This window comes from Hordeum vulgare, chromosome 4H, assembly GCF_904849725.1.
Source record: "Hordeum vulgare subsp. vulgare chromosome 4H, MorexV3_pseudomolecules_assembly, whole genome shotgun sequence".
NCBI classification, from domain to species: domain Eukaryota; kingdom Viridiplantae; phylum Streptophyta; class Magnoliopsida; order Poales; family Poaceae; genus Hordeum; species Hordeum vulgare.
The window spans coordinates 258,041,850-258,058,357 of NC_058521.1; the positions used below are offsets into that span (position 1 = coordinate 258,041,850).

At 51.6% G+C, this 16,508-nt stretch overlaps 1 protein-coding gene and 1 long non-coding RNA gene across 3 annotated transcripts in view; both read left to right on the forward strand.

The window, feature by feature from the left end:
• The window catches only part of LOC123448484 (E3 ubiquitin-protein ligase RNF25), a 79,707-nt gene that overhangs the window by 12,768 nt on the left and 50,431 nt on the right, over positions 1-16,508 (forward strand). The window lies entirely within an intron of this gene.
• LOC123448488 lies at positions 11,736-15,144 on the forward strand. Its single transcript, XR_006631790.1, has 2 exons — positions 11,736-15,015; positions 15,113-15,144. It is a non-coding gene; the product is annotated as an uncharacterized LOC123448488 (long non-coding RNA).

Genomic DNA, 16,508 nt, shown 5'->3' on the forward strand with positions numbered 1-16,508 from the left:
CGCCCACACGCCGTAGTTGGCGTCGGTGAGCATCGGGTACTGGATGGGGATGTTGCGATGCGCCTGAACGTTGGCGCCGCTCGTTCCTCCATCATTGGTTGCTGACTTGACGCCCTTCTTCACCTTGTCGCCGTTCTTGTTCGCCTTGGCATCGCCGCTGCCGGACTCGACCGACTCAGCGTCGTTGTCCGTCATCGTAGATCGTAGATCGTCGAGGCTCTGATACCAATTGTTGGCTTTTGAACGTGCGTATGCAGCTGTACAGGCGTGCCTACGCGATTCTTGCTTCGGCCGGCTACTTGACGGAACTTGCGTAACTAGCGACACGAATAAAACCGATCGATGGATTTGATGGCTAAAGGCCCGTGTCGAGCCTTTGCTTTGTATTGCTTTTCGTTTTTCTGATGTTACAATCAACACCCCTAGGGTGTCTTTTATACACGTCCACAAGGGACTATGGAAATAGACTAGGACTAGGAATCCTAATACTACTAGGACTCGGTTTGGCTTTCTTTCCTAATCCTACATGAGCAACATGATTAACATCTACAGACCATAGTACATAGACTTATCCATCATTCTCCCCCTAAGTCTTGTATGTCGTCTTGTGGGAGAGTCGAATCATCCCAATCCTGGAGCAGAGTTCGAGGAACTTGATCCTCCCAAGAGGCTTGGTGAGCAGGTCTGCGAGCTGGTCCGTGGTGTTGATGTAGCTCGCCTCGATGCTCCCTTCTTCCAAGCAGCTGCGGATGAAGTGATACCTCAATCGGATGTGCTTGCTCCGTTCGTGGAAAACGGGGTTCTTTGCCAGAGCCAGGGCGGACTTGCTGTCCACCAGGAGCTGCACCGTTCTGGTGTCTCGGACGAGGAGATCACCAAGCAGTCGAGCGAGCCAGAGCGCCTGAGTGCAGGCGGTGGAGGCCGCTATATACTCAGCCTCACAGCTGGACAGGGCCACCACCTGCTGCTTGACCGATTGCCAGCTCACGAGACACTTGCCGAGGAAGAAGAGGATCCCGCTCGTGCTCTTGCTGGTGTCGATGTCGCCGGCGTGGTTGCTGTCGCTGTACCCGACGAAGTGTGCCGCCCCCGGACACCTAGGGTAGTGGAGGCCGTGGTCGAGGGTCCCTGCCACGTAGCGGACGATCCTCTTCACTGCCTGCTGGTGCTCCGACGTCGGTCGCTCCATGAACCGACTGACATAGCCGACGGAGAATGCCAAGTCCGGCCGTGTGTGAGCAAGGTAGCGAAGGCTCCCCACAAGGCGTCGGTACTGCGTAGCGCCCACTTCCTCCGTCGTGCTGTCGCGGCTCAGTTTCAGCCTCTCCTCCATCGGAGTGAGAGCTGGGTGGCAGTCGGTGAGCCCAGCTAGCTCAACGATGCGCTTGGCGTAGGCGGACTGTCGAAGCGCGGTCCCGGAGTGATCCTGGTGCACCTCGATCCCTAGATAGGAGAGGAGCCCCAGATCACTCATCTGGAAGGTGGCCTTCATGTCTTCCTTGAACGCCGCCACCTCTGCATCTTTGATGCCGGTGATCACCAAGTCGTCAACATAGACGCCCACCAGCAGGGCATTTCCTCCGCTGCCCCGTCGGTAGACGGCCGCCTCATGCGGGCTTTGCTCGAAGCCCATCTTCTTTAGCGTGGAGTCCAGCTTGGCGTTCCACGCCCTAGGTGCCTGCCGTAGGCCGTAGAGGGCCTTACGCAGGCGGAGTACCTTGCCCTCCTGGCCAGGGATCGCAAATCCCGGTGGTTGATGCACATAGACTTCCTCCTTCAAGTCGCCGTTGAGGAATGCCGACTTGACATCCATGTGATGGACACGCCAACCCTCCTAGGCAGCTAGCGCAAGGAGAAGTCGCACGGACTCCATCCGTGCCACGGGAGCGAAAGCGTCGTCGAAGTCGACTCCTTCCTGCTGCAAGAAGCCTCGAGCCACCAAGCGAGCCTTGTGCTTGATGATGGCGCCGGCTCCATCCCTCTTCAGCTTGAACACCCACTTAAGGGTGATTGCGCGGTGACCACGAGGGAGGTCAGCGAGCTCCCAGGTGCGGTTCTGCTCGACCGCATCCATCTCCAACTGCATCGCGGCGTGCCATGCCGCGTCTTTCTCGCCTCTGCAAAAGACCGAGGTTCGCCGTCCTCACACGCGAGTTGTAGCTGTGCCTCCAGGTCGCGTGGCACCAGTCCCGGCACCGGCTGGTCGCCGAGTAGATTATCCATCGTACGATACCGTAGCGGTTCGCCGCTATGATACGCGTCGATGCGCTCCTCGTCATGAGTGAGCGGGGAAGCGAACTTCATCGGGTTGTGCTCTGCGTGAGCTGGTGCTGATGAAGACGAGCCCGGAGTGGAGACTGTCGGGGCTGGAGTATGCGGCGTCGCCGGTTGTGGTGCCGTCGGCGTAGCAGGCACCGGAGTCGATGTAGTTTTGGGGGCTGGGGTAGACGTGCTCGGCGAAGAGGAGCTGCTTGCTCCCCCAGCTTCCTTGAAGTGGACGTACTCGACAATGAAGTCGTCATACGTCGGCTTCGAGCCGTCGTCCACCGCCTTGTCCCATTTCCACCCTCGCCCTTCGTTGAACACGACGTCTCGCGCCGTGCGCACACGCTGTGTCTTTGGGTCGAGGATGCGGTAGGCCTTTGAGCCCTCCGCATAGCCGATGAAGACTCCCGGAGTACTCCTGTCGTCGAGCTTGCCGATGTGGCCGAGCTCTTTGGCGAACGCAAGGCAGCCAAAGACCCGCAAGTGAGAGACCGCCGGCTTCCGCCCATGCCAGGCCTCGTACGGCGTCCTGCCGTTGAGTGCCTTAGTAGGCGAGCGGTTGAGGATGTAGACGGCCGTTAGCACCGCCTCTCCCCAGAAAACAGCCGGCATCCCTCTCTGCTTGAGGAGAGCCCGAGCCATCCCCACAACCGTCTGGTTGCGCCGCTCGACGACGCCGTTTTGCTGCGGGCTGTACGGCGCGGAGTAGTGGCGCTGGATGCCCTCATCAGCGCAGTACGACGCGAATTCAGCCGCCGTGAATTCGCCACCGTTGTCAGTGCGCAACACGCGCAGTTTGCGGCCGCTCTCCGCCTCCACAGCAACCTGCGCACGCCTGATGGCGTCCGGCGCCTCTCCCTTACTGCCGAGGACCATCACCCACATGTAGCGAGAGAGGTCGTCGACGAGCAGCAGGAAGTAGCGTCGACCTCCTGGTGTGGCTGGCGTCACCGGGCCGCATAGATCTCCGTGCACGAGCTCCAGCCTCTCCTTGGCCCGAAAACTCGCCTGCTGGGGAAAGGGGAGTCGTTTCTGCTTCGTCAGCACACAAATGTCGCAGAACTGCTCCACATGGTCGAGGCATGGTAGGCCTCGCACCATCTCCTTGGCACTTAGACGCTTCAGGGCCTCAAAATGAAGGTGCCCAAAGCGCTCATGCCATTGCCACGCCTCGTCGTCCCGACGGACAGCGAGACAGACCGGTTGTGCCACCTGCACATCACGGACATAGAGTTGATTTCCGCCTCTGGGTACCTTGGCGAGAAGGCGACGCTGGCGATCCCAGATGCGTAGGACCCCATGCTCAATCAGCACGCGTGAGCCGTTCTCATCCAGCTGTCCCAAGCTGATGATGGAGTTCCTTAGCGCGGGGATGTAGTAGACACCGGTGAGCAGCCGGTGCTCTCCCGTCTTGGTGGTGAAGATGACGGAGCCGACGCCCTTAATTTCCACAGCTGAGGCATCCCCAAACTTGACGGAGCCTCGCGCGTCGGAGTCGAGCTCGGCGAAGAATTCCCTTCGACCGGTCATGTGGTGGATGGCGCCGGTATCGAGGCACCACCCCGCAGTCTTGTCCTTCCCGGAGCCATCGCCGAGAAGAGCGTGTGCTTTTGGCTCGTCGAGGTGGAGGGGAGCCTTTGCGACTGGTGTCGCTGAAGGTAGCTCGATGCTTGCATGCGCCATGAACAGAGCCGTCTCCTCCTCCACCGCCTGTGCGACGTGAGCCTGGCCTTGTCGTGGTTGGCGACACTCATTGGCCCAATGGCCAAGCCGGCCACAGTTGTGGCAGCTGTTGTCCTGTGCCGGCTTGGGCTTGCCAGCGACGCCGTCCTTGGCGCCTTCGCGGGCGTCACCTTCGGCACGTCCTTGTGCCTTGCCGCCCCTTCGCGCCTTGCGCTGCTTGCCGCGCTTGCGGCCGCCCGTCGTGGAAGAAGGCTCCCCCTTCTTCTTGTCACCAAGGCTGGCATCCCACTGCTCCCGAGTTAGGAGCAGCTTCCCGCCGGTGGTGATGGGCCCCGAGGGAGGCTGTGGCTCGTCAGTGTCGACGACCTTGAGGCGACCTATCGCCTCCTCGATCGTCATCGTGGAGAGGTCCAGCAAAGACTCGATCGAGCGAGCCATCTGCTTGTACTTCTCGGGAATGCACCGGAAAAGCTTCTCGACAGCTCTCTCCTCGGTGTAGGTGGCATCGCCGAACTTCACCATCTTCTGCAGTAGAGTGTTGAGACGGAGAGCAAAATCATCAACGTCCTCACCTGGCTTGAAAGCCAGGCTCTCCCACTCCTTACGAAGTGCCTGCAGTGTGGACTTGCGAGCACGGTCGCTGCCGATGCGTGCCGCGGCGATGGCGTCCCAGGCCTCCTTGGCAGTCCGCTTGTTGGAAAGCGAGAACTGCATCTCGGGCGGGACTGCGGCGATGAGGGCGTCCAGCGCCCGTCGATCTTCTTGGTGGTCGACCTTGCTGTCCTGGACTGCCTCCCACAACCGCCGCACCTGGAGCCTGATCTTCATGATCGCGGCCCACTCGACGTAGTTGGTTTTAGTGAGGGTAGGCCACCCAACATTGGGACCAACATCCCTGACCACAGTCGGACCTCGTAGAGGCCGCGGTCCTGGTCGTTGCAGCCGCCGTCGCCGTGCGCACCTGCACCTGGAGCGCGGGCGTGCTCGGCTGCCCACTGCGCTGTCCGCTCTTGCGCCACTTTGGCACGGTCTGCGTCGGCACCGTCGTCCGCAGGCGCGGAGCCGTTGGAGCTGCCGGAGCCGACGCGGAGTGCCTTGGCACCCGCTGTAGCCTCACGTGCTGCCTCCGCTGCTGCTGCTTCTACCTCCGCCCTGGCTGCTTCTACCTCCGCTCTGGCTGCTGCCAGCTCCGCTGCAGCAAGCCTTGACACCCTTGCTGCCGCAGCAGCTGCTGCTACAGCTGCTCGCTCACGCTCCTCTGCCACGGCGCGCTCGGCCTCCTGCCGGCGCCGTATGCTCGAGGTAGCCGTGTGCTGAGAGCGACCTGCAGACATGGCTCGCTGCAGGGGGGCTGTTGCGTGAAGAGGAGGCTGTTGCTGACGAGCTGTTGCTCGACAGTCCGGAGGGAGGGAGGTAACTAGGGGCAGTCGGAGCAGCAGCTGCTACCGGCTTAGGCTGCTCAACTCCCGGTGAGAGAGGTGAGCAGGAAATGCTCAGGGTGCAAGATAACGAGGCTCTGATTCCACTTGTTAGACCTTTCAGCCTGAGCATTGATAGTTGTGGATGACACTAGGAGAGTTGGGACAATTTTCGTTGGTTTATTTCTCACACAATGCCATGCCAACCTGAGGGGTTGGGGATACATATTTATAGGCTGCTAGCCAGCCAAGCATATGCTAAGATGCTAGTCTAAGATGCTGCTAAGATGCTAGTCCAAGATGCTATCCTAACTGCCAGTCCTTGATGGTCAAGGATTCTATCCTAACAGCCACAAGGACCATGTGCTGCAGCCCCACAAAGGACTATGTGCTGCAGCCCCACAAGGACCATAGTACATAGACTTATCCATCACCATAGGTGGTGGTGGCCGCTTCTCTCCCGGTGCCATTACGTCGTCTACTTCAGCTGTGTACTTCACCGAGGCGGAGATTGCGCGCCTTCGCGCCTTCCTGATTGCCTCCGACTCTCTGTTGTCGGGTGCATCTACATCGACATCTTCAGTTGCGCCCCTGACTGAGCAGGAGATTGTGCAATTTCGATGCCTGATAGCTCCATCTTCTGGTTCTTCATCGACAGGGTCTGTTGGTTCTGCTACGGACTCTTCTGGCATTGTGAGACCACCTTCTACACAAGCAGGTACATCCCCATGGATTCTTGATACTGGAGCATCTTTTCATGACTCATGATTCATCAACTCTGTCATCTACTCGGCCTCTCGATTCTCCTGTTCATGTTCTTACTGCTGATGGCACTCTTAGCTCTGCATCTTTTCATGTTCCCGATGTTGCTCATGTTCCCCGGCTTACCATGCGGCTCATTTCTGGTGGTCAGATTTTTGACTCTGGTTGCAGGGTCAATCTTGACTTTGACTCATGTTCAGTTCTGGATCATCACACTGGTGCTCTTCTTGGTGCTGGCCCCCGGCGCCATGACTCTCAGGGTCTCTGGAAGCTTGACTGGCTTCACCTTCCATCCGCTGCCACCGGAGCCAGTCTCTCCACCTCTGTTGCCTTGTCTACCAATCTTTTCAGCAGTGGCTTCATCGCCTTGGTCACTTATGTGGCTCTCGTCTCTCATTCTTAGTTCGGCGTGGTCTTCTTGGATCCGTCTTTGGCGGTGTGTCTTTAGACTGTCAGGGTTGTCGGCTTGGTAAACATGTTTAGTTACCTTATCCTCATAGCGAGACTGTGTCTCAGCGTCCTTTTGACCTTGTTCACTCTGATGTCTGGGGTCCAGCTCCCTTTGCTTCGAAGGGATGTCATAGCTACTATATTATCTTTATAGATGATTTCTCTCGACATACGTGGATATATTTCATGTCTTCTCATAGTGAGGTCTTATCTATCTATAAGTGTTTTGCTGCCATGGTTCACACTCAGTTTTCTTCGCCTATTCGAGTGTTTCTTGCTGAGTCTGCTAGAGAGTATATCTCCAAGATGTTGCGTGGATTTCTTGCTGAGCAGGGTACCCTTGCTCAGTTTTCTTGTCCTGGTGCTCATGCTCAGAATGGCGTGGTTGAGCGCAAGCATCGTCACCTTTTTTAGACGGCTCGTGCGATGATGATCGCTGCCTCTCTTCCGCCTCACTTTTGGGCCGAGGCTGTCTCCACTTCCACCTATCCCATCAATCTTCAGCCGTCCACTACTTTTGCAAGGTGGCGTTCCTTTTGAGCGTCTTTTTGATCGTTCTCCCAATTATTCGACGCTCCGTTTGTTTGGTTGTGTTTGCTATGTTCTTCTTGCCCCTCGCGAACGCATCGAACTGACCGCTCACTCTGTTGAGTGTGTCTTAGGTTATAGCGATGAGCATAAGGGCTATCGTTGTTGGGATCCTATCGGTCGTCGGATGTGTATTTCTCTTGATGTGACTTTTGATGAGTCTCGCCCCTTCTACCCGCGCCCATCTTCCTCGACCATTTCAGTGGAGAATATCTCTTTCCTCAGTTTTCCTGATACATCTATCACCCCCATCGAGCCTTTGTCTATTCGTTCTGCTACATCTGCCTCTCCATCTCTTGCCGATTTGCCACCACCATCTCCCACGGTTTCCTCACCTAGCATGTCACCGGATTCTGCAGCTTCATCTCCGGTGACTTCTTCGTCTCCACCCCCTGATTCTACCTTGGCGATTCCTCATTGTATTCTTCCATCTTTTCCTCAGTATTTCATTCGTCGTTCACGTAATGTGGATGCCTCTGTGGATGTGTCGTCCTCCTCGTCTCAGCCTACCTATGGCTTGCGTCCTCGTCCTCGTCCGCTTGTTGATCGCCTTGGATTTTCCACCGTTGGTGCTGCTGTTCTTGAGCCGACTTCTTATCGTGAGGCTGTTGTTCATCCTGAATGGTAGTTTGCGATGGCAGAAGAGATTGCTGCTCTTGAACGCACTTGGTACATGGGATCTTGTTTCTCTTCCTCCCGGTGTCCGTTCGTTTTTCAGCAAGTGCTCATGATCCGACATTGTTTGTCCACCTTTCTCCTCGTGGTCGGACTCTTCTTCTTCTCTATGTTGATGACATGATCATCATTGGTGATGACCCCGAGTATATTGCCTTTGTAAAGGCCCGTCTTAGTGAGCAGTTTCTTATGTCCGATCTTGGACCTCTTAGCTACTTTCTTGGGATTGAAGTCTCTTCTACCTCCGATGGCTTTTTTACATCCCAGGAAAAGTATATCCAGGATCTTCTTGCTCGTGCTGCTCTTATTAACGAGCGCATTGTTGAGACTCCCATGGAGCTCAATGTCACCTCCGTGATACTGATGGTGACCCCCTGCCTGATCCGCCGCGTTATCGTCATCTTGTTAGCAGTCTGGTCTATCTAGCCGTCACTCGTCCGGATATCTCTTATCCGGTTCATATTCTGAGTCAGTTTGTCTCCACTCCCACCTCGGTTCACTATAGTTACCTTCTTCGTGTTCTCCGATATCTTCGGGGCACGATCTCTCACTGTCTATTCTTTCCTCGCTCCAGTTCTTTACAGCTTCAGGCCTATTCGGATGCTACGTGGGCTAGTGATCCTTCAGGTCTCCTTTCACTTTCTACTTACTGTGTTTTTCTTGGTGGTTCTCTCATTGCCTGGAAGACAAAGAAACATATCGTAGTTTTCCGTTTGAGTGCAGAGGCTGAGTTGCGAGCTATGGCTCTTTTGACGGCAGAGGTGACTTGGTTATGGTGGTTACTTCAGGATTTTGGTGTTTCTGCCACTACACCTACTCTGCTCTTTTCTGACGGTATAGTTGCTATTAGCATTGTGTGCGATCTTGTGAAGCATGAGCTCACCAAGCATATTTGTGTTGATGCTTTCTATGTGCATGCTGGTGTGCAGGATGAGGTTATTGCTTTTCAGTATGTGCCTTCCGAGTTATAGTTGGTAGATTTTCTGACGAAGGCCCAGACTAGAGCACAGCATGGTTTCTATCTCTTCAAACTCAGTGTTGTTAATCCACCATAAGTTTGAGGGGGTGTTAGAGTACTATATATGTAGCCATGTAACCTTTCATATTTACCCTATTGTATAAGGGGTTTTCTGCATATTACACACCTGTACATGTATATATACTGGCCTATGGCCTCCTGGAAATACAAGTTGCATATTTCCTAACAAAATGAAAATATATAGGAGATGGATTTTGTTATAACATTTTTTGTAGATGAGAAAGGGGGCACCACGTTGCCTGGTCTTCATAGCCACAATTAGTTAACGCCTGATACAAAACAGAATTAGGAATAACAATGAATACTTCAGTATCCCTGAAGAGCTATTGCTAAGATCATCATATCATTAAACATCAGCAAAGCAAAAGGTAACCGAGAAAAAAAGGTAAAGAATCACTATAGTGAGGTGCTAATTAGAACTCGCAAAAATTCAACTTGAAATCTGAATAAACATGTTCTTATATTTTCTAGCGCATGCCTCTGGTTGCAATTCGCAAAAAGCAATGCGTGACATGCAGCTGCTGCACAGAAAAGGTAGAATATAAGCAAGTAGGGAGGTAAAACATCATATAAAAAGGTACAATAGGAACTGAGTCTTGAGGTTATACGTTGGGTTTCTCACGGGTTGGATCCTATTGTACATGGACAACATTGTCGATCATATTTTGTGCACAGTTGCAAGCCTTCGATCATGATGCATTTCCAGAAAACAAATGGGGATTTAAAATGCTTCAGGTGCTAGCCAAGAAGAAATTTCTCATGGAAGCAATAGCCACGAGGACAACTTACAAGCCGTATGATTTCCTATAGCCAAGTTGTCATGAGATGGAAGCCTGAGGGGTCAATTAAACGACTATTATATTTGGAAAGAAGATTGTATGCACATAGGGATTGTTGCTCAGAGCGATAGTTTTTCTTTTCCTTTTTTGACTTAGAGGAGATGGTCTTTGAAGAGCACGGAGAGACAATTTCTTTGCCTTTGGTGGAAGCATTTTTTTTTGCCTTTGCGTCGGAAACACGATTACCTTATAGGCGGCGACGGTGGATCCATCTAAGGATAGGCGTCGGCGGCGGAGCTATCGAAGGATATCAAGAACAAGGAGTGGGTGGGATCCGTTGGTGGAGAAGACCATGAGTCTGGGGAAGGCAGAGTGTCACTGTGGAGATTAATAATTGGACGGAGATTTGATGCTGAAGATGAAGAGGGTGAGAGAAATCAAACTGTGGTGTTCAGAAACTGATCAGACCGATTTGGAGAAGATGATAGTGTTGCAGCGCCGCAACGCTTCGGTTTCAGTCGGTCGCCAGATGACGATTCCACCTAGACCGAAGCAGGCAACCTTTTTCTTTTCTTGTGAGGGGATCCGAAGCAGCCAGGTACAAAAGCCCATATATGAACTTCCAAAGATACAGTTCCTCCCACCTGGACTAACTCATCATTCTAAAAAAAATCCCTGGACCAACGCATCAGCTATAGAGCCCACAACTTGACTCCGATAGCCCAGGTCAAAAAATGCTTCATATAACCTAGGCGCAAGAAACGAGTCGAGCTACGTAACGATGAAAGTGTTAACGTGCGAGACACCACGTTCGTTGATGCCAAGAAAACAGGGTGACGTGGACGCACGAGGAGGCTGGAAAATCAGGTAGTGGGGGGCTCCTATTTAGATTGCATGATCACATTGTCTCCAATGTTTTTAAAGCAGTAAAGCGAAGTGAGGCGCTGCGGGGACGCCTCACTGCTTAAGCACTAAAGCGTAAAGCAAGGCGACGCTTTAGACAGACACTGAACCTGATGGACATACATACCTTGATTCTAATTCACCAGTGAGCACATATGCATTAGTAGCCATCATTCTAATCCATCCACTAAGCAGCTGGCCAACTACTATAAGAGAGGTATCAACAACACTTAACAGCAGAGAAGCTGTGCATAGCATAACACATAACAGAGCAGGAAAGGTATGACAAGCTGGTGTAGATCTGAGCATGGAAGAAAGAGCAAAGGGAGGGGAAGGGGGAGAAGAGAGGGCAAAAGCCGTACATTGTGGTTGCGCAAGAGGAGGAGGATGAGGAGAAGGGGGGGGGGGAGCTGCAGCTGGAGAGGAGGGTGAGGAGCTGTGGCTGGAGAGGAGGAAGCTGGTGTAGATCTGAGGAGAGAGCTGAAAGCCTGGAGATTTGCACGCTCTGGTTTTGGTTCTCTCTTTCTCCTCATGTAGCCGTTTCACATGTGAGCCCAGTTTTCCCGCCCTTGTGTTCCCCGCCAGCCCCTTTTTCCTGCCAGAAATCTCTGTTCCCCTGCTGGCAAGTCTAAGGCGTCCTCTATGCGTTAAAGCGCTAATCAGGACGCCTAAGCGGGCGTTTCAGATGCTTTAATGTCTAAGGCGGACGCTTAAGACACATGTCTAAAGCGAGTTGGGCGCTTTGAGCCTGGAGGGCGCTCTGAGCTTAAGCGACGCTTTACAAACAATGCTCGTCTCTAAGGTGGTAAATCCATAGGAGCAGCAAATATGTTCTTATATTTTTTTTCCAACAGACCAGTTATCTGAGAGCGAAGGTACTTCAGGTGTTTCTGTAAATACTTGATTTAATATCAGTATTGCTCCAAAACTGACTGGTCAAGGGGATCCGCTACAATATCAACTCATGTATAGGAGTAGCTTACGCGACATAAGATTTTCTTGTTTTCGCTCTATTGGACTCTGAGTACACACCCAGTAAGAGCATCTCGAGCCGTTCGCTCCCAAGGGCCTGAAATAGTGCCGTTTGGGGGCGAACTGGCGCTAAATTCGGCCGGGGGGGGGGGGGGCTCGGGTTCCCATCCGGCGCTTTCTACCCAATTTCGACGCAAATTCGGCTCACTTTCGGCGCAAATTCAACAAAAACTAAATTTTTATGACAAAGTCCATCATAGAAATCAATACAAATCAAATAGTTAAACGAAGCAAGCTCATAATTTGAACACAAATTAAAACAAATCGAACTAGGCGTTGCCCTTGAGCCTCCATAGGTGCTTCACCAGATCATCCTGCAGTTCTTGATGCACCTGTGGGTCTCGGATCTCCTGACGCATATTGAGGAAGGCAACCCATGTTGCCGGTACCTGGTGATCAACAACTGCAAGAGGACCCTGCCTGAAATATGGTTCAGTGTCAAACACCGGCTCTTCCTGCTCGCTCTCAATGATCATGTTGTGCAAGATGACACAATAATTCATCACCTCCCACATCTGAGATTTCGACCAGGTCAGAGCGGGGTACCGGACAACAGCAAATCGAGATTGGAGCACACCAAATGCTCGCTCGACATCCTTCCTGCAAGCCTCCTCACACTTAGCAAAGTGTGACTTCTTGTCTCCTGGCACAGGGTTTATGATAGTCTACAAAAATGTGGACCATCTCGGATAGATACCATCTGCTAGATAGTATCTCTTGTTTTAGTGGCGCCCATTGACCTTGAAGTTTACCGGAGGAGCATGACCTTCGACAAGCTTTGCAAAGACATTCGAGCACTGCAATACGTTGATGTCATTGTGAGTTCCTGGCATACCAAAGGAGTGCCAAATCCATAGGTCCTGTGTAGCCACTGCCTCAAGTACCACATTACAACATCCTTTGGCGCCTTTGGACATCCCCTGCCAAGCAAATGGACGGTTTTTCAGGCCCAATGCATGCAGTCGATGCTTCCAAGCATCCCAGGAAATCCTCTTGCTGCATTCTGTGCTAGGATCCGAGCAGTGTCTTCAGCATTGGGTGATCGCAAATGTTATGGTCCAAACACTGCCAACACTGCCCTGCAGAACTCGTACAAACAACTCAATGGTGGTGGTCTGGGCCATGCATCCATAGTCTTCCTGTATATCACCGGGAGCTCCGTACGCAAGCATCCTCATAGTTGTGGTGCACTTCTGGAGTGAGGAGAATCCAACCGTACCGGTACAATCCTTCTTGCAAATGAAATAGCCGTCGAACTCCCGGACGGCATTCACAATCCTGAGGAAGAGGTTCCGGCCCATCCGATAACGACGCTAAAATCATCCTCGCCGTGCAGAGGAGCGTCGACGAAGTAGTCGGTGTAGAGCATGCAATAGCCCTCCATTCGATGTCTTTGTTTCTTGCGGTGGCCCGGCGTCGAGCCACGTCGCCGCGGCTTGGCGTCGTTCGTGCACAGGATCATGAGGTACTCTTCGTCGGTGGTGTCGTCCTTGGCTTCCTCCTCCATCAGAGCCGCGAACGTGTCCTCGCCGTCTGAGTCCATGGCCGAGCAGGCAAATCGCTGAACACCTGGTGGGCGTGGTGGCTGGGCAGCCACCGGTATCCCCGCCTGCGCGGTCTGAAAAGCGCCTAGGAGAGCGGGATGGAGGTTGCTGTGAAACCAGATGGGAAATGACCTTTTCTAGCGGCGGGGCAGCGGCTGTGGGCAGGTGGGCGGCGCCAGGATCGGCATGGCGGAGAGGCGTCCTCTGGCGCGCGAAAGGCGTTTCTCGCCTGAGTGGTGTCCCACACGCCACTTTTCCTTCTGCCGGAGCCCCCAACTGCCCCCCAGCGGGCTGGGTTCGGCCTGTGATCGCCGGCCCAAAAGATGGGCCCAACCTGCGAAAAACGACGTCCTGGTGGTGCGACTGGGTGGATTTTTTAGCGCCGGCGACTAAAAAGGGGCCTGGTGGGGGCGCGGCTGGAGATGCCCTAAGCCCCTAAATACCCTAAAGTCAGAAATAAAGGGCCCCCCTTGGATGCTATAAGGGCATTGTTTTGTACTCCCTCTGTAAACTAATATAAGATCTTTAGATCACTTATATTACTTTACCGAGGGAGTAATAGATTTTGTCCATAGAATGCCCCCATTAGCCACCACCACTTTAGTTCTCTTAGTAGGAGTTAGAGGTCAGAGAGCTTTAGTTGCCATGCTTGGTGTAATGAAGGTGGCAATGCTACCTCTATCAATGAGTGTTGGGAAATTGTATTTAGCAGTGCTAATGCCCGCCATATCTGCTATAGTGGATTTGCAACTTCCTTAGTTTCTTTAGTACCGTTCTCGTCTGAGTATTCAGTAAATATACTAATTCAGCATTGTTTCTTGCAAAGCTCGAGTTTGAGCTTGATTAGCAAGTTTATAAACTTTCTGTTGGCCAGCGAACCATGGTTCTTTGCATTTATCCTTGCTTGTTGAGTGACCGCTACAGATGAAAACGGAGTGGAAATGGACGGAACTGGGTTCTATCACATTTGTTTTCATATTTTTTACAGAAGCGAAAACGAATACAGAAACCCCGGAAATGAATACGAAAACAGATACTACCGGAAACAGACACAGAGCAAATACAGAGGGGAGAGGGGACACAGAAACAGAAGTGGGCATTGACCGGAAATTTAAAACCACTAACACAAAAACCAAAAATATATTTGAAATATTACCATGGCTACAAAATAATATGATTATGTTAGCAACTTGGCATAGTATTGTAGTAGTAGTGGACAGTTGTGTATAGGGTCTAGTTGAGTACGTAAGTTGGGCCTCAAATGATCCATTATGCTCATTGTGTCATTGTGTGTTGTTTGCTAGTTGGGCTACAAAGTAGCCATAGGCCTATACTAAAAACAGATTTTCCGTATTCACGGAAAACAGAAAGTTCCGCTTCCTTGTCTGTTCCACCGGAAAACACTGTTTTTGTTTCCGTTTCCACATAAAAAAATTCTTTTCCATTTCCGTTTTCATATTTCCTCTCCTGGAAAGTTTCCACTTTATTTTCATCCCTAATGACAACTGTTGTCTTAGAATGGCAGGTTTCTGTTTTCACAGAAAGAGGTAATTGCTGAACATATCGTCTCTTTGGTTGTTGGGCATGTTCCATTCTTCTAGCAAGCCAAATTGCTCTTTGCAAGTCTGCAAGCTGGTGACTCTGCACATATGATGTATGCTATCATTCAGTTCGGAGACAAAACTGTTCGAGTAGTAATCATGACGCAAAGTTGGATCCTTCTATTAGATTCATCAAGTGCTCAAATTTGAGAATATACTACTACTAGACACTAGAAGTGTGTGAATAAGTGAGTGAAAAGCTCTCACATTGGTGATTGTCACATATAGAAGTTTCAGAGATATGTCACCTATATATGTCTGCAAAATCTGTACAAGGTAAAGTGGCAGCCACAATCCTTGCACCTCTCCACCATTCAATTGCAGCTCCTTTAGAGCATCTTCAATCATAAACATCACATTAGGCCTCCATTAGGTGGAAATGAGGGGAATCTCAAATAGCAGAAAGAAAATAAGAGGAAATACACAAGACCAAGGTTCATAACACAAGTTTACTCAAATCACAAGCAAGGAGAGATACACCTCAAGATCCCACTCAACAAAGGTAAAGGTAAAATAGGTAGGGTTCTTCCCAAATGGTAAGAGAGATGAGGGTCTTGAGAGATGGTCTTCTTCTCAAATCCAAAGGATATTTAGGTCTTGGTAATCTAGAAGGGGATTCTTCTCTCTTAGGAGATCTTGATCCTCTAGGACAAGATAAGATGAGCAAAGCTCTCTCAAGATTTAGTTTTGCTTTACGAACCATAGAAAATGGGGGAGGCTCGAAGTATATAGGTGTTGGAGGTAGGGGAGGAAGTTTCTTTGTCAGTTTCCCAGTCACTGCGTGCATGCAAGCACATGCAAACGAGGTAAAGGGGGTGTGGGCACGGGGTGTCCAAAGAGTTAGCAAGGGACCCGGTGCGCACGGGGTATCTAGAGAGTTTCTAGGTTAGCCTGTGCGCACGGGGGTGTAGGGCTCTGTGGGCACGGGGTATGCAGAGAGCTTCTACCCATCTTCAGGCTGCCATCTTCGACACCTCCTTCTTGTTCCTTCTCGTGGACCCGACATTACTTCCTCGCTTCTCCGTGGTGGTCTTCATCGTACCTAATTGCACATAGAGTTCCACTTTGAGGTAGTAGCTAGGTCTTATCCAAATGTGTAGGGAGCTCAAGTAGGAGAGAATTCACCTCAGTCTATGGCACGCACACGAGCTCTAGTCATCGATCCATTTAGAGCTTGTGGGGTTGATGGTGATGTCTGTAGGTTGCTCCGCACCGCCAAATCCATGCGAACAATGTGTGTAGATCATTCAACGATAAATGTAGCACAACAGTTAACATGATCCACGACAAATAAAATTCAACAATACAAAGATAATCGATAAAACGAATGAATCAAGCACTTTTGTTGCGCTCGTTGATGTCTTTGTGCGTGTTGGTGAACAACATCTTGGCCTCGTCATCCATGAGGCTAGTGTCAGCCAACATGATCCTTGACTCCTCGCAAGCATCACCTCTTTCAATCTCATTGCTCCCCCTCTTCCCTTTTGAAGCTCTATATGCTCCCATGCCTTCATCTTCTAGATCTCCATCTTCTCCTGACCCTCTCCCTATTGAACTCCATCCTATCCCTTTGGACATCCAAGTAGAGCTTGTATCTCTTTCGACACCTTTGTTGGAAAGGAGTTCTTTCCATGTAGCCGACATTTTGCACGCCACTCTGTCACCCGCGACCCTAGTTTTCTCCCATTTCTTCCCCATCATGATCCTACTCTCCGGTTTGGTCCCAAGTCTGGTTGCCGCTCGACTTGTTTCATCCACTTCATCCAACC